Raw genomic sequence first — 19,632 nt, 5'->3', positions numbered from 1 at the left:
CGCTTTTTGCTTGTTTTTTCTTGTTTTTTGTGCAGTTTACAGCCACAGAGGCAAGTGTGATTTCTCAGGAAACCTATTTTTAGTGACATCTGTCAGGTAGTGCGGACATTTTGTGCATGCCATCCCACCCAAAAAACATTAACATTAGGAGAGATTTTTTTTGGAGCCACACTACTAGATACACCCATTAAAAGAGGACAGAAAAAATATGGAACTAATAGACTATGGCTTAGTTTTTCATGATATGGATGATATAATTATATTAAATATAATATAATTAATCCAAAATTCAACAGTCTTATTATTTTTCTCAGAGTCATTCGTCTCATTTCACTCTCTTGTATAGATACTTATAGATAGATAAAAATGACAACCTCAGTTGATGGACTTTGGATTTATCGTTCATTATTACAATATTATCTGAGCTATGGGCTTTATTAATATCTTAATTATGAGATTGTCAAGATGCTTGTCTCTGTTTAGCAAATGATGGCTTTGTAATAAAGCTGGAGACAGTTTTCTTCCATTAAATAATAACTTGTTAATAATAATTTGCTAACAAGCGAGGGATAACAAACACTGCATTTTTGTTTAGGGTTGTTGATAAATAAAGATAATGTGGGATTGGTGTTTTAAGAGGCAAATTTCCTACATAATACTTGAAACCTGGTTTAAATGGACAAAGTACAGTTTACCAGGATTTATTCGTAATTGTTGCTTTACTTTAAGATGTGATGGGGTTAGATGATAGGCTACACAACTTCCAGTGAGTTCTAAAAGAGAAAAGTTGTTTCTAAATTTGTTTTGTTTTTTAAAGCAGCCCAACTATACTCATTAAAGCACTGCTTTTGTAATTAACAACACATTTGACAACAAATCTTGACTTCTGTTTTTTTGTTATGCAGCATAATCTGTATAGCTTTAAAAAGCAAACTGCTGTATACTACACATTGTCACAAATAACTGAAATTGGGTCTCTTATACTATCGATCCTGTGATGGATGAGTTTGGATCAATTATGCTCAGATTCTGAGAAAAGAGAGTTTAAAAATGGATATAAAAAATATATATATAACCCCTTAAAGGGATAGCTCATCCAAAAATGAAAGTTCTGTCTTCATTTACTCACTCCAGACCTGTATGTAAACACAAAAGAAGATATGCTGGGAATATTGGAGCCCTTTGACTTCTGTTGTATGGACTAAAAAGTACACTAGTAGACATATTCATATATATTTTTCAAAACAATTCTTGGTTGCACTTTATTTTGCACTCAATGTACTTACCCACAAAGGCTGTTAAGTTCAGGTTTAGGGGTAGGTTCAGGGTTAGGACCTAGTTATTACCCAGTTAGTGTCATTACTACAATAAGTACATACAGTAGTATGTTCATGCGAAATAAAGTGCTACTTAATTATTTTATACTTTCTACAGAAGAAAATAAAGGCCATACTGTCCAACCACATCTTCTCATAATTAAAGACAAGCAGCTGTGGTTTAATACTCCAGTATGGAATATAAGTATGGGAATGCTCTGAAACCTTTCACAGTCTAATTTCATGGAATTCACTACAGTATAAATAACAAATCATGATCCCAATGCAGAACAAATGACATCATACATGGAGTTCATGTATTTCCTGACATGAGCGGTAGCTAGTATCAGACTGAGAGCATCACTATCTCTATCTCTCTCTCTCTCTCTCTCTCTCTCTCTCTCTCTCTCTCTCTCTCTCTCTCTCTCTCTCTCTCTCTCTCTCTCTCTCTCTCTCTCTCTCTCTCTCTCTCTCTCTCTCTCGTCTCTCTCTCTCTCTCTCTCTCTCTCTCTCTCTCTCTCTCTCTCTCTCTCTCTCTCTCTCTCTCTCTCTCTCTCTCTCTCTCTCTCTCTCTCAACCAGCAGGGTTAGAACTGTGCCCTCCCTGTCTGTCTGTCTTTCCTGCCAGACAGAGAAGAAGGGGGTGACCAATTCTTCCTTTTGGGCATTACATCATTGCTTTCCCTGCTGCAGTGCCTCCCAATGAAAGAGTCTGTGTGCCTGCCAAGTAAACAATTCTGTCTCTTCACATGCTTCCATACCGCACTGAGAAGAGTTTAAATACATCATAACTGACACATGGCATGACACAGCAAAATAAAACACGTGAACCCATCAGTTAATGTTCGGCATCTTTCAGAACAAAAGCTCTTTTAATATTTTTCTTCACATAATGAGCATGTTTAAAACGAAAATTCTGTCATCATTTACTCACCCTCATTTCGTTCCAAACCTGTATGACTTTCATTCTATCATAGAACAAAATTGATGCAGGTTTGGAACAACATGAGCGTGAGAACTTTCATTCTGTGTGAAATGTTCCTTTAAGAAAAGGAAAACTGCAAAGCAAGGAAGCATAAACATAGCCATTAAGAAACAAGAACATGCACTGCTTTCTTATCAGGACTCATATCCAGCTGGGAATGACTGGAGGTCTAATATCTGTGCTGAAGTGAAAATACTCAATGAAAACAGTTCATCAAACTCAAAACCTGTATTTTTATTATATATTACAACAGACAAGAGAAAAGAATGCATTACAACCGACTAAGATGTGTGTCTATATCTAAGCACTCTGCGCACCTGCGAACGCTGTCAGTTACTAATATCACAAAATTATTGGTCATCTATATTGTTGCCATTCAAATCAATCAATCAATATGTGCTACAGATTCAGAGCTTCAATGGAGCTTTATGGGCTGTGCATTCACAAAATCCTATGCATATATTCATGTAGATTAATGATAATTAAATGAACTGTGCATTATTTTTTTAATATACATTATAATATTGTGCATAACTGTAATTGCTGCCTTTTCCTTATATTTCAGACCAGGCTGTGCTTCAATGCAGCAGTCGGTGTCACTGAGGGCATCAGTTGGTTCCTGCATCAAGCCACGGATGGCAGGCAGCTTTCTGCCATTACAGAACTGCAGGAGAGGGATAGACCGGAGACGAAACGCTGCTCCTGTGCTTCACTGGCCTTCTGGCGTGATGCATGAAGACTACAGTCACCTGTATCTTGACCTTATTCAGCACAGACGCAGCGGTGTGTTGAGGGACAGCGAAAAGTGGATGAGAAAAGGTCATGTTGCGTATGGCACATGCTTTCTGTCATGACCACAACAGGTGAGGGGGAGAGAAGAATTGGGAAAGGAATGGGCAAAGAAAAAAAGATGGCATTTAACAACAATATAAACTACGAATCGAGATTGCAACCCATACAGCTTGGTGGCATGACAGCATTTAATGTGCAGAAAAAGCACAATAAATGTAGTCCATGCAACTTGTGCTATACTAGTCTAGAAAGTATTTAAATGCATCATTTTATTTCTCACATGATGTTAAGTTGATATTTACTGGTAATCTACCCCTCTGCTACAGCTCATGAACTGGAATATTATTAGCTATAGAAAAGAGCTGCATGTAAAATTATAATTAGTAAATAATGACAGATTTGCATCAATTCACAAATTAAAAAAATAGATATTCTAAAGTGTTAAATTTCTTAAACTTCGCTGTACTACTTAAAGTTATTGACAAGTCAATATGTGTTATTAATCACAATAAGCGCCTCTCAAACTGAATTACTTTTGTACCTTTATTATGTATTAATTTATATTTAATTCATACAGTGTAGACTTTACAGTGTTTTATTTTTACATTTGATTATTCAGTTTATTTACTAAAATAAAACTAGGCTTACTGTACCTTAAAAAAAACTTAGTTTATTTAATTTGTATATTTTTTTATTGAATTTGTCCTATTGTTTAGTTATTTTCATTTTATTTACCAGTTTTATATTTGCAAAAGTTTTTATTTTTGTTTCAGCCAATTTTATTTATGTACTTGTTTTCAAATGGTCTCAGGGCTTCCTTGCTTTATTACAGTACAGAAGGCTGCCAGTCATGTGTGCAGTCAGCTTAAATTGCATTTGTTTTATAATATTGGGTTGACTAAAATGCTTTAAGCTGAAAAAATTAATCGCCCGCGTTAACACGTTAATTTGCCCAGCTCTATATATACACTCACCTAAAGGATTATTAGGAACACCATACTAATACTGTGTTTGACCCCCATTCGCCTTCAGAACTGCCTTAATTCTACGTGGCATTGATTCAACAAGGTGCTGAAAGCATTCTTTAGAAATGTTGGCCCATATTGATAGGATAGCATCTTGCAGTTGATGGAGATTTGTGGGATGCACATCCAGGGCACGAAGCTCCCGTTCCACCACATCCCAAAGATGCTCTATTGGGTTGAGATCTGGTGACTGTGGGGGCCATTTTAGTACAGTGAACTCATTGTCATGTTCAAGAAACCAATTTGAAATGATTCGAGCTTTGTGACATCGTGCATTATCCTGCTGGAAGTAGCCATCAGAGGATGGGCACATGGTGGTCATAAAGGGATGGACATGGTCAGAAACAATGCTCAGGTAGGCATTTAAACGATGCCCAATTGGCACTAAGGGGCCTAAAGTGTGCCAAGAAAACATCCCCCACACCATTACACCACCACCAGCAGCCTGCACAGTGGTAACAAGGCATGATGGATCCATGTTCTCATTCTGTTTACGCCAAATTCTGACTCTACCATCTGAATGTCTCAACAGAAATCGAGACTCATCAAACCAGGCAACATTTTTCCAGTCTTCAACTGTCCAATTTTGGTGAGCTCGTGCAAATTGTAGCCTCTTTTTCCTATTTGTAGTGGAGATGAGTGGTACCAGGTGGGGTCTTCTGCTGTTGTAGCCCATCCGCCTCAAGGTTGTGCGTGTTGTGGCTTCACAAATTCTTTGCTGCATACCTCGGTTGTAACGAGTGGTTATTTCAGTCAAAGTTGCTCTTCTATCAGCTTGAATCAGTCGGCCCATTCTCCTCTGACCTCTAGCATCAACAAGGCATTTTCGCCCACAGGACTGCCGCATACTGGATGTTTTTCCCTTTTCACACAATTCTTTGTAAACCCGAGAAATAGTTGTGCCTGAAAATCCCAGTAACTGAGCAGATTGTGAAATACTCATCTGGCACCATCAACCATGCCACGCTCAAAATTGCTTAAATCACCTTTCTTTCCCATTCTTGACCAGGACCACACCCCTAAATGCATTGAAGCAACTGCCATGTGATTGGCTGATTAGATAATTGCATTAATGAGAAATTGAACAGGTGTTCCTAATAATCCTTTAGATGAGTGTGTATGTATATAAACAGTATATATACAGTGTATATATATATAAACTAATTAATCACAATTTTGTTTCTGTAATTGATCGCAAATTATGTAGAAACAACTTAAAGACAGCATTTTTTTTATATTTGTTGTAATGACATTTTTTTATGAATGAAGGCCAGTATCACTGATACTAATACTGGTACTAATGTCTCTATGAAATCTTTTTTTTTTTTTTTACATTAATGTTAGACATTCAACATTACAGTATAATGGAAAGCTATATCAATGTCAACATTTATTAGGCTTTAAAAAAAAATACATTTTAGAACAATCTTCACATAAACCCATTATAGTAAATATCATATTTACCTGTGGCCTTCCTAGCTGTCTAACAGGCAGGAAATATACAGAAATTGAATATGGAATATTACATATAACATTAGAATATTAAATATAGATGAATCCTTATTAAAGCTACAATTTTCTCTGTTACTTTTGTTCTTGACATTAATGACAGACATCACAGCAAATGGTTTATTAGGCTGCTGTCACTTTAAGATCTCCCGCTACTGAACATGACGCGGATCTGACGTGCTGTCACACGCATCTCATTTTCATTTTCAGTTCATTTAAGACGTTATTTAACACATTTAAGATTGCTCTTATGAGAATACTCAACAAAATGTGCGCGACACTGGTGCGTGTCTTTCTGTGCGTCGTGTGTGTGTCACATAGACAGGACATACAGAGACAGCACGTTATCTTTTCTTCTGTCATGCTTGAATGGTATAAAAGCATTTACATGTATAAGACATTAGCCCAAGGTTGACAGATAAAACACACACACATATATACACATTTAATATATATATATATATATATATATATATATATATATTAATATATAAGTATATAATCATTTACAATATACATATACAGTACACACAGATAAATCGTATATAAAGATTTTTTTTGTTGAAGTGTAGAATATATTGATTTATCACAGTATGAGTAATTGTATATCATGGTATATGTATATTACTATAAAATACAATTACTCGTATTGTGATATAGTATTTCAGTGATATAGTATTGTGATATAGTATCACCCAACCCTGGGGGCCCAGACCAAGAGACCATCATAAATCACAGCCACCATCACTGTTATGTACCTGGACAGTCTGGGGTGATGCTAATGGCAGGTGTCTAGACAGGCACCATCACGTCACCCTGACTCCAATAAGCATCCCGTGCGGCAAACACACAGACACAAAATTACATGACAACATATATAATGATAATACACATTTGCTTCAATGTGTCCAGCTTGCTAGTTAACAGGTACACTGATTCTCAAAAAACTGCAGAAAAATGCACAGGCAATACATCATCAATGAAATGTCAATTCACAAAATAATGAAAGAAGCTGAAAAGCGTAAAAAAAGGAGCAAATGTAGAGACAGAGAGGAATGTCAAAATGCCGGTACTGCCGGTATCAGCCTGTCAGATTCTCTCTCACCTTATGTGCCAGAGCGCTACACACAATGACGCAGCATCTCTGCAGCACAGCGAGCAGGGAGGCAGAGAACAGGAGGTAGACTGAAAGAAAAGCGAGAAAAAAGGGATAAAGAGCCTACCTGATGAGATCTGCGTGTAGGATCCTGTTCTTTAGCGTGTAGGACAGAGGAAGACAGAGAACCACAGATGGACCTGGAGAGAGAGAGACAAAGGGAAAGAAATGTGGCAGGTGAGCTCAAGGTGTCCTCAGAGTCCCCTCATTTCAGTCACATGACATCGGCAGCTACAATACACGTCCCTCGTCAATGGCCAGAGACACATGTGTGAGTTTAGCATGCGCCGTTCGTACTGCCACCTTCCAGCAAGAGGGAGAGTGGTATGAGCGAGGGGTAGGGCTGTATGTGTGTGCGCGTGTGTGTGTGAGAGAGAGAAAGAGAGAGAGAGAGAGTGTGTGTGTGTGACTGAGATTGTAATATAATTAACAGCCTGATACACTGTAAGCAAGAGCAGAAGTAAAAAAAAAAAAAAAACAATCATGAATCCGTGAGGGTGCATAACATTCCAGAATGAGCTCAGATGCTCTGAGGCTACATAAAAGGAGTGCAAATGTAAAGAATGACATTGCATAAAAGGAAATTATGTATCTATAATGCAGTATATCTATATTTGAACAGTTAAAGATAATGGTAGTTTCCAAAAAGGTTTCACCAAACACTCCTACCACCCATTTCACTGTGCTCTCAATCTGCACTGTAAAAAAAAATCAGGTCTCCAATTGAAAATTTTCTAGTGACTGATCACATCTAAATTTTTTAGTTGGCCAAATTGAATTTCTGTGAATTAAATAGCATCAATTCACAGAAATTCAGTTTGGCCAACTGAAAAATTTAGATGTGATCGTCACTAGAACATTTTCAATTGGAGACCTGAATTTTTTTTTACAGTGTGAAAATGTTAAGTCAAATACGTAGCCCCGCCCCAAACTCACGTAACTGACGACGAAGTTAGCTTCAAACCGAAGTCCCTTTTAATGCACTTGGTGACCATCTTGGAAACACCACAGGGAAGATATTTCTAGCCATGCAAGTACAGCTCCTATACTTGAATGGCCTGAAGATCTCTTTAGTTTTTGAAGTTGTTAACATGGGTTATTTTTTTTAAAGTTGTAAATAAAGAATATTTGAGTATTATTTACAAGAAAATATGATTTTAGTCTTTCTACTTCAAAATGTCACATTTAATTGAATGTGTTACTTGCCGTTTCTTTGTAATTAACTGTGTAATTCACTAGCAATTTATGAGTGAAATGTGTTTCTATTTTCAGAGCACTGACTGTGCAAGAACTATGGCAAATTTCCATATAAGGGGGAAGTACAAGCACATTTAAAGCCTTCAGAACTGTACTTGAATCGATAAGAACCTGATAAAATGTCTGCTAAGGAGTTCTCTGTCCTACTGTAAGAGTATTTATACAAGTATGTGCTAAATGGCTTCTTAAACTTTCAATGTTTGTTAAACAAAGCAAGGAAATCTAACCTAACATCCATTTAATTTTTCTGCTGTACAGAAGTGATCTCTTCCCCTCGGTTGGCCACATCTGTCACAGGCCATATGAAAAACCAGAACACTGCAAACAGGAAACTTTGATTGGCAATCTGACAGTAGCTGGTGTTCAGATGGCCTCAATATTGACTCCCTCCCGACTGACTCATCCCAATGCAAGTCCTCCAAGCAGCTCTCTGCTATAGTGGAGGTGAATGAGGCCTTTATTGGAGCAACTTTACACTGGACCGACCATGAACAAGTCCTGTATTGGATCGAAATGGTCACTGACTTGAAGTCAGCTTTTTATTCAGTTGGATCAACCCAATCTCACAGCAATTCGTACATACACTGTAAAAAAAAATCAAGTCTCCAATCGAAAATTTTCTAGAGGCCGATTAGATCATTATTTTTCGGTTGGCCAAATTTAATTTCTGTGCATCAATTCACAGAAATTAAATTTGAGCCAACTGAAAAATTTAGATTTTTCAGTTGGACAAAAATGGCCAGAAAATGTAGAAAATGTTCAATTGGAGACCTGAATTTTTTTTACAGTGTATTTTACGAGGTGGCTGATTCGTACAAATTCGTACGACCTCACTCGTACAAATTTGTGTGAATTTTGGTCAATCGTACGCATGTGACGAGTTGCCCAATTCGTATGAATTTGTATGAATGACCAACCCCTAACCCCGCCCCTTAGCCTACTCATCACTTCGGTTTAGAAAAATTGTACAAACTCATATGAGTGAGGTCGTACAAATTCGTACGAATTAGACCTCGTACAAATTGGTCGTGAGATAGCGTTGGTTGGATGGAATAATAATGCCACTATTTTTTAATTTTAAAAATCATGGAATATACAATACATCACAAGTAATTTGGACCATTTTCATGGCATTTTCTTGACAGCCATGGTCCCTGAACTGTGGTTGTATGCAAAATAGCTGCATGTAAAATGCTCTATTCTAATATACTATTATAGAATTTATTATTATTTGAAATTAGCTTATACATTTTTATATATTTGGTTTTAGTAATTTAGCTTGACATTTTTTTTTTTGTATTTAGTTAATTTTTTAGTACTTAAACTAAAACTTATTTATTTCACTCAGTTTTTTCAAGTTCTTCATCTAATATTTTATTTTATTTCAACTGTATTTCAATTATCAAAAAGATTAGAATATTCTCGTTTTAGTTAACAACAACACTGATACAGATTTGGAAAGGCATGATGGTGAGTAAATTGAGTAAATTGTGACAACATCCTTCCTTGAAAACATTGGTTTCTTATCATTCTCCTCAGCCCATATCTCTCTCTCTCTCTCTCTCTCTCTCTCTCTCTCTCTCTCTCTCTCTCTCTCAATTTGCTGATGTTTTGCTGACCGTCATTAGGGCAGGATAAAGATTTGTCTTCATTCATTTCTCCCCTTTGGCAGTTCATTTCATGCTCTCTCCTATCATCATCATCATCATCATCATCACCATCATCTCAACAAATGTGAGATTCTGAAGGCACTGCAGACAGGCAGAGGGGCACAAAACATCCCTCCTAAAAACCCCACCCCAAAGCTCACTACGGATGGTTATCCCCGAGTGAATTAATCTTTTTTCATGCTTATAGCTTCCAAGGCTCTGTGGCCCGCTTATTTTCATGCACTTTCTTGTAACATGGGCGTCTGCCTTCCTGAAATAGCGAGTCTGATGGGTTTAGCTGTGTGTGGTGTGCCAGCGCCGCATGGAGTAGGATGAGGGTGGGCACTGTTAATTTAAAAACACATATGTCTGGCCCATGCAAAGCAAGTATGTGCACTCTAGAGTCTAGACTGTCTGGTGTGCTGATTTGGTCCATAGCAAGGGATATCTGTAGTTTACTTCAATTGACAAAATCCATTCACTTGGAATACCCTGCAATATCATCAAAGAGTCAGACAACTAACACTTTTGAGACATATTCATATATATACTCGGGTAAATAATAAAACTCATAAAAAATACAATAGGTAAATGAATACAATCAAAAATCCTTGTGAATTTACATTTTAGTGCATGTCTAAAGAACAAAGCCTCCAACTGTAAAAAGTTCCAATTGATCTTCTGCAACAAAGACCTATTAGAAACTGAGGTGGAGCTGTTCTCCTTAAAGGGACAGTTCACCCAGAACTAAACAGCACTTTTTGTTTTGTTTTTACAGAATAAAGTCAAATGGGTTTGGAATGAAATGAGTGTGAACAAATGATGACAGAATTTCAATTTTTTGGTGAACTTTACATAAAAGACACATTTGAGGATTTAAGTTATTGCCCTGTACTTAACATTTTCCCACAACAAGCCATTTTATTATGTCCGAATACTGGGTAAGATTTTTCAAATTGACCCGCAACATTATCGAACTTCTCGATAATGGTGTAAAATTAATTTCATTTGCAATGCCTGGCAACATCAACAAACTCAGACAATACTTGTCAGAAAAAACTGTCAATACTTGAGTCACACAAATTGGGGGGTGGGGGAGAGTAGTTGGGTATGAGATAAAATATTTGGGTAAATAAAACCAATAAATAAATATTATTTAAATAAATACATATTATTTGAATACATAAATAAATATTACATACATTAAATAACATGAAATAAAGTAACATTATATATATTTTTATTTAATAACATTAAATATAATTTAAATACATAAATACCTACATAATTTAAAAAAAAAAAGTTAAATAAACATTATTTGAATAAATAAACATATTTTAAACAAATAAACAAACAAATAAATAGCTCAAATGTTAAATATCTGTCTTGGATGACACTGTATGGCATTCTAAGATAACACATTATATTACAATAACATTATATGAAATCATATTAAAATGACTTTTAAATATAAAACTTCTCAATGAAAGTGTCACTGTCCAGCAATAATCAAACATGAACTGCAAGCCAGATTTCCCTTGGACTATCTCAGTCATTAGAACAACAAATCTATCTCCTTCCAAGTAGGATCTAATCATAATCTTCCCTGCACCGGCCTATTACAGCGTTCCCACAGCAGATGCTCATGTATACGGACTGAACCATGCCTCTGCTATGGTGGATCAATCCTAATTAGCCTGATGGCTATTTGAGCCCACACCAACTCCAGACTGCATTGAGGCGGACTAGCTGCCCTAAGGTTAGGCCTCCTGTGGGGTAAGTGTGAGGGGGAGAGACATCCTTTAATCCAGCAAACAGCAGCTGCACCCTGGATCTAATCCCCCCCCCCCCCCCCCCCCCCCCCAAACCAGTGCCTCAAGCACAGTCAAAAATGAACAAACTGTCAGGCGTCCCACCTGAGACCCGCACATGTCAGACTTATTCATTATATCACACACTTCTGCTCACAAAGCTGGTTTATTTGTCATCCAGTGTCGATTTGGGCCTCTCCTCTCTCTTGTGAGAAACCATGTTGTCTTTGATGCCATTGTCTAATCTTACAGTGAGACAGCTGAGGCTAGGACAAGATTTCCCAGTTTGTTGTTCAAAAGTTAAAGCAAAAATTACAAATGCTTTTGGGAGTCAGAGCATGTTGCACTTTCATGTATATCTGTCTGTTTAATCCGGGGATGGGTGTCTCTTAACTGCGTGTACTTTGTAGCGCTGTGCCTAGACCTCCAAGCAAACATGAATGAATATGTCTTTGATTTATCTCATGAATACAGGCTGCATGTCATTTTATTTGAAATTCTAAAAAAAAATTCCAGAAAACCTTTGGCATTCCAAGATAAAACAACAAAAATCACCAAGGCAGAGCCATTGACTGTGAGATGACAACTGGAAATATTGTCTCGGGCCATGGGACGACCCACATCAATACATATTTTGTCTAGTTTGCACTCTATTTAACATATTTTACCGCATTCTGCACAATTCCACCAATTTTCACCAAATTAGGGGTGTAACAATTCCCTTGTTTTCTTGATGCATTGATTACAAATCCTGACGATGCATATGCATCAATCTTGAAACATGGCTTTTTAAATCGTGAATTGGTTGTTTCGGTCAAGGATTTAATTAAAATGCTAAAAATTTTATTAATACTTGCATGCACAAATTATTGGAGACAGTGTGGCATTGTATGTGCTTTCATTGCATTTTTAATATTGTAATATTTTTTTTACTCCCACAGTCATGGAAAACCTGAATCGAAATCAGATTTCAATAATGGGCCCACCCATTCAAATTTGTCCCAGGCTCTGTGTTTTCAATCAACGATCCTGAGTAAAGTGACTTGCGAAAGTGGAATACCTTGGCCTCTAGTCTACGGGGCTAAATGACACAGCGGTTGTATTCACACTCTAATTAAGCCTTTTGCCAAGACATTCCCCCAAGTTTTCCTTCAAAACAGCCAGCAAGCACATCTACATTCAGTCTCCACACATACGAATTGGTCTCGAGCAAATGTGGATGGATGGATGAAGAGAGAGAAAGCAAGAGAGAGGCTGAGGGGATTCTCCACTGAAGCTCTTGAGAGCAGAGCTGGGGAAAAAAATCAAGGCCTTAATTAACATAACAGGGCTTTCATCTGGGCCAGGCCTTTAATCAATATGTGCAGGTTAACCGCACACAATCACATAATAACTGCACAGACACAAAGCACACGCTTTGGCTGGCTAAAAGTCGAGAGCTTGACTGGTTCAACAGCGATTCACAATGACCAAAACAAACCACATCATTCAGACAACGTGGACAAAGGCTACGTGGTAGATTTTGACATTTAAATTAGGATGCAGTATATCAATTAACACCCAGTATAGGGAATATGACCCAAATCACAGTATAAAGGTGTGGTCACTCTACACTTTTTGTTCCATTCATACACAAGCAAATGCTGGAGACAGTAAACTCACGCGAAGAAGTTTCGTATTTTTCTACATTCCAATGTTCAAGTTGGGTGAACTCTGACCTCCAATGAATAAATGTTACCAATATAGAAGATCAATATGTCACAACGAATAAAATGTGGGATAGTCTTTTCTTCCATATTGTGACATATCCGAGTGATCGCTTCTCGAACATCAGAGAAGAGATGTCACTGCAAGTGGAAGGGAAGTTATTTTGATTAAATAATACACAGATAAATTATTTATAATAAATACTGCGATATTCCATAAAAAGGGTAAATTTTGATTTCATGGTGACTTTAAAAGAACACAAACTATGAAGCTTGTAGCCTTGCAGGAAAGTGGAGAAGATTGTTTATTTTTACATTTTGAATTTATTATAATTTGTTGTATGTTGCATTTATGTTTTTAAAATAGTTGCCACATTATGACCGTTCCAGTATCCAAAGAAATCTCACATGATCGAAATCTAGTGTGACTGCCCCTTAACTCATTTAATGTCACAATATAAAATAACAATGTTTAATATATTTATTATTATTATAAAGTTACTGTAGCGTGGTCACTAGGGATCCTACTTTTTGGCCCACCTTACCCAGCAAGCAATAGCCATCCTTTCACTGTCTTGGTTAACTATAGACCCGATATAGTCCGGACACTCCTAGCCAAAATAACCCTGAATTTGGTTACATGTCATTTTTGCCAAAATAACTAGCGAGATGTATGATATTTCATCATGCAAGCAAAGTCAACAGTGATTACAGGGTGTTTGGTTTCATTTCTTTGACATGTTCATGTTCTAGATGACTAGTCTATTCATGGGCTATGGTTAGACATGTATTACATTTTCACTGACAGCCCAAATGTTGCCTTGTTTTAGACATCAGGGCTGTGTTTGGACAGCTATTAGACGTTTTTTAAATGCAAAATTGCTTGCTGGGTATAGTCAACTTAGATTAGAACTTTTCTAAAGCTTTGACCACCTAAAATAATCCGTGCGAAGTATGGGACAGATCTGGTACACGAGCTTGAACTGGACACTAATTCTGTGAAGCTCTTACATGTAGAAGCACTGACAACAACATTGACCTTAATCTCTTAACAGGGTGTGAAAGAATCACATCTCACACCCACCATCCACAGGTCACGCTGTTACAGATACACCTGCTCTGTAGGGTTTGTTTAGACTATTATTGATTTACAGAAGGAGGCACAAAGATTTACACCCCACAAAAAGTTTTTTCAAATGTGTTGGTGTAGCCTAGTGGTCATTGGGATCTTAAAATGACACCTTATGACACTCTACAGCGTGAAATCACACAAGTGATTGTCACAACAAGATTCTTGAGTAAGAAAAACTCCAAGATTACTCTGGAGCGACTGATAAAGTCTACTGTAAATTGCTTTAGAAAAAAAACTTTTGCTTCACAGGCAAAGAAAATTTGGAATAGCAGTCAGCTGAATCACAGCCGTCTTGTCAAATAAACTAAAAGCACTTAGAGTGGGATATTGCTTACAACACTTCCAAAAACAAGAAGTTATTATTGAGTAACTTACATTTTAGATACAAACCCCCCGGTTTTACAGACAAGGCTTAAATTAGTCCCAGACTAAAATGCATGTTTGAGCTGTTTTAACCGAAAAATTGTTTTGTCTCAAGATGCACACCAGTTTTTTGTCACGTTTATACAAGCTACTTAAATTTCCTAATTAAACTAAGGCCTAATCCTGGCTTAATCTAAGCCCTGTCTGTGAAACCGGGTCAATATAATTTTGTCCATTTAAGAAAATAATTCCAAACAAACCCACAGCAGTCATGTAACACAGTAGCAGCATTCCTAAATGAATCAATAGGTGTGTTCGACTTGAAGAGGCGCTGTGCAGACTGATCGGTGTAGCCGTCTGCTCTCTAATCGTTCTCGCGGTACTTTGATGTCATACACTGATAGATCTGCGCAGCGCCACTTCAAGTGTTTTAAACGAATCGGTTAAGTGAATGAACTATTGAGTAACACATAAAGACTCATTTTGCTCCTGAATGAATCAGTATGTTTGAACAAATCGCTTGATAGAGGGCCCTGTCATACACCCGGCGCAATGCGACAGCAGGTGCGCCGCAAGTGTTTTTTGCTAGTTTCAGCCTGACGCAGTTATCATTTTCATGTCCAGCGCCAAGTTGTTTAAATAGAAAATGCGCTTACACCGATCTGTTCGCCCATGGGCGTGCTGGTCTGAAAACGAGATGTGTTCAGACGCATTGGTGGCGCATTGCTATTTTGAGGTAACTGAAATCGCAGTATTTTTTGTGTTATTTAAAGTGTAAAATGTGCCTATAAGCAGGTGCACAACATTAGTACACTCTCCTTATTACACACACAGCACACAACCATTTTAAAGGTCCTGTTCTTCGTGATCCCATTTTTCAAACTTTAGTTAGTGTGTAATGTTGCTGTTAGAGCATAAATAACACCTGTAAAATTATAAAGCTCAAAGTTCAATGCCAAGCGAGATATTTTATTTAACAGAAGTTCCCTTTCAAAGCCTACAGCGAACGGCCGGTTTGGACTACATCCTGGTATTTCCTGCTTTAATTACGTTAGTAGAGCAGTTTGTTGACTAACCTCCGCCCACAAGAATACGCGAAAAAGGGGGCGTGGTCTTGTTGCTCCCTCGTGGAGAAGAGGGAGTGTTGCATTCGGTTCGGTTCGGTTGCGTTTGTCGCCATCAGACGCTGTTATTTTCATCCCGGAGTCAAATCACCTTTGTTTGGCCTTCAGGGGCTGTAGTTTGAGCGCGTTCATCTCCCCGTTATGGTAAGAGGCGTGACCTTCTCGGGCAACGTGTGCTAAGCTGCTGTCGAATCGCAACACGGGAATCGCTGGCACAATCAGAACTCGATACGTATTTCTGAAGGAGGGACTTCATAGAACGAGGAAATTCTCAGGCCGTTTTGAGGACAGTGAAAACAGCAGTATACAGATAAGTAAATTGTGTGAAAAATACTGTGTTTTTTTACACATGAAACATTAACACATGTTATATTGCACACTGTAAACACAATCAAAGCTTCAAAAAAACACGAAAAATGTGACCTTTAAAATATTAAAAATAGAAGGATTTCTCTCTGGAAAAAAGTTCAGTCTTTCCGCTTGCAAATTCCGCCATGTAAATAGCGGATCTGACATGGTGCAAGCGCCACTAGCTTTTAAAGTGAATAGGATATGAGACTCTGATTGGCTTATTGCACGTTACACCTAAAACACATCCATGACTCATTAAGAGACTAGTTACAACCCTTTTAGACCATGTTTTTCTGTCATTAAATTGGCAAAAGTTGATTTGGACACGTTAAAATAGGGCCCAGAATGATTCACTGACTCATTCACTAAGACTGTCACGTCAACACCTACTGACGTAATGATGTAACTTGCAAGAAAACTGAACAATCCCCACCACAATGCACAAGACTGACAGCCTGAAAATAAACATATTTTATGTATTTATTAAATAAACAAACATAAATCAATCAATCAATCAAAATATATGCAGTATAATAGTGAATAAAAATAGCATTTAGATAATTTACTGTAGATCATTTCTAATGAAACTGGATATGATTGGGTCACGGAACATACAGCAATTTATGCAGGTAAAGTTATAATACCTTACTTTTTGGATAAACATTACACTGAAAAAGAAACTGCACCTAGGCAGCTGGGACAGCTTACGATTTAACCCCGAGTAAGAGGGACAGTAAATATTTCATGACTTCTATCAACTGAAGTGCACTGAACATTACATTGACTTGTGAAGTAACCACTGAACGCAAACACAGCCACACTGTAACTAAAGCATTTATAAGCACTTGTCAAACAAGTGATTCTCGGCAGGGTTATATCTCGACTCTATTAAGTGGGATAACAAGATTACACACAGAGTAGTGGCTATACGGCTAATGTAGCACAGCTCTGCAATACCTCTCCCTCCCTCTTAAAAACATTCCTCTATTCCCATAAGACTGTTGGATGTCCCCTCGCTGTTAGGCATTTCAACTGGAAAACGATCGTGTTGTCCACGTACAGCTGCTAAGTGAGACGGAAGACAGAGTGTGCTTTGAAACTGCCGTATTCATAACAAAATCAGTCTTGTCAACCTCATTCTTGTCTTGCGGCTTAGTGTCTGGAAAGAAAAAAGGTCTCAATTTAGAAATGTAGTGTCAAAGGCACTTGAGAACTCAGGCTAGCTCAGGGAGAGCTCACAATGCCCAAATCTGATGTTATCCATGCCATTTCAAATCAAAGAAATGGAAAAATTAGCCAAACATTATGGATTCCAACTGAAATCCCTAGAAAGATTATCCAGTTAGTTTTCATTCAACATTGAGGCTCAGAAATGGAATTACCCAGGCTCATGGTTATTAGAAGGTACCAACAGCACAGAATTAATTAAAGGATTTAATTTTTAAAAAATCTAATCAATGTCTGAAAAGGCAAATCTAAAGGGATGGATGGATGGATGGATGGATGGATGGATGGATGGATGGATGGATGGATGGATGGATGGATGGATGGATGGATGGATGGATGGATGGATGGATGGATGGATGGATGGACGGATGGATGGACGGACGGACGGACGGGTGGGTAGATCTATGGGTGGATGGATGGATGGATGATGGATGGATGGATGGATGGATGGATGGATGGATGGATGGATGGACGGATGGACGGACGGGTGGGTAGATCTATGGGTGGATGGATGGATGGATGGATGGATCGATGGATGGATGGATGGACGGATGGACGGGTGGGTGGGTAGATCTATGGGTGGATGGATGGATGGATGGATGGACGGGTGGGTGGATGGATGGATGGATGGATGAGAGGATGGATATAGAGGAATGCTGTAGGTACCTTTAGTGAGTATGTTTCTAACTGAGAGCCTCCTGGACAGCAGATGGTCAACGGCACTGCAGTCAGAAGCTTTCAGCAGGTATTAGATGTCTCTCTCTAAGACTTAAGCTTGATGTGATCAGTTAGAGATGTCCACTTTAGTTAAACAGATTCCTAATTCACAGTCACTCCAATCTACACAGCTAATGTTCTCACTTTTGTCTATTTCTATTTCCTAAAGCACATTTCAACTCAGCTTACAGTGACTAAGGCTGTTCAAAAGACATACTGTACAGTATAAAGACATTTCTACCTTTATATTTAAAGTGAACATTCCAATTTTCACTTTACATTCCAAGGGGATCATAATTAAAGGTATAACTGAAGGTCTGTGGCATGAAAATGGAAAGATGTGCATGTGTATCACAAATTCAAATAGTGTAGTTGTGAAACAGAAGAAGTACAGAGGAACCCCTGTAGACAATGATGACAGTGGGATTTGGGATCTTCATCTCATTGCCTGCAGTCTCTGAGATTCAGCCCTGAAGAAATAAACATCAAGACTGACAAATGGCCCACAGTTGAGCCTGAGAGCTTCAGGGAAAAAAAATCCAAGGGGCCAAAGGATGATGTCAGACCACATGGCAGAAATGTCATACAACAGCTCTGTAGCAGCTATGTGACGCCCAGAAGGCCAACACGCATTACCACAACATCATTATTATTCATTTGAGAGAATCATAACTATGCTTATTATTAATTATAAAATAACTCTAACGGCTCATTTAAGTTTCAACAGTGATTTATTTATAAAGCATAAGACTAACTTAATCAACACAGCATGCTCACTGTTCATTTGGACTAAATTAGTTACAGGCTAAGGTGTGAAATCTGCCTGAAATGTTTCAGTGTAACCTGTCCATTTGGATTTTTTTCAGCTTCATGCATATTCTTTTATATTCCATAACTGGGCATGAGATCAATCTCAGTGGCAGAAGATATGACAGTCCCTTACAGAACTGTTCTGCATATGAATCCATTGCATTGCTATTAATATACAATACAATTAATATACAAATATACAATACAATCTTCATCACTGCCTGACAAGAGCCAAAATAACCAAATGTAAATAAATAAAATCACTTCTCAAACTGATAAATAAACATATCTAATTGGTTCAAAGTGTAGTTAAATGTAGCAGTGAATAATTTTTTTGAATAAATCACTTATTCGATTGACAAATAAACAGACATCAAAACTCCTTATTTAATTAATTAAAAAAGCTACCAGTAAAATAATTAATTATTAAATCACTTAGACATAGTTAAAACGGTTTATTTAATTCATGTTTAAAAGTGCAGTTAAATGTACAAGTGAAATGATAAATTATTAAAATCGCAATTTCAACTGACATATAAACAGACATTAAAATCTGTTTATTTAATGCGTGTTTAAAAATGCAGTTAAATGTATAGCAGTAAAATAATACAATATTAAACATTTCAAACTGACAAATAAAGACTCACACGGGGTAATTTAATTGATGTTTAAACTACTAGTTAAATGTATCAAAATAATAAAT

General features: G+C 37.4%; 1 protein-coding gene across 1 annotated transcript in view; it reads right to left on the bottom strand.

The window, feature by feature from the left end:
* The window catches only part of map2 (microtubule-associated protein 2), a 123,176-nt gene that overhangs the window by 70,973 nt on the left and 32,571 nt on the right, over positions 1-19,632 (bottom strand). Inside the window, exon 2 of the mRNA XM_079822156.1 lies at positions 6,850-6,922. The gene's annotated coding sequence lies outside the window, so the exon portion shown is untranslated. The remainder of the gene's footprint in view (positions 1-6,849; positions 6,923-19,632) is intronic.

Source organism: Gobio gobio (genome assembly GCF_949357685.1).
Source record: "Gobio gobio genome assembly, chromosome: 7".
NCBI lineage: Eukaryota > Metazoa > Chordata > Actinopteri > Cypriniformes > Gobionidae > Gobio > Gobio gobio.
This window is presented reverse-complemented; position numbering and strand designations above follow the sequence as displayed.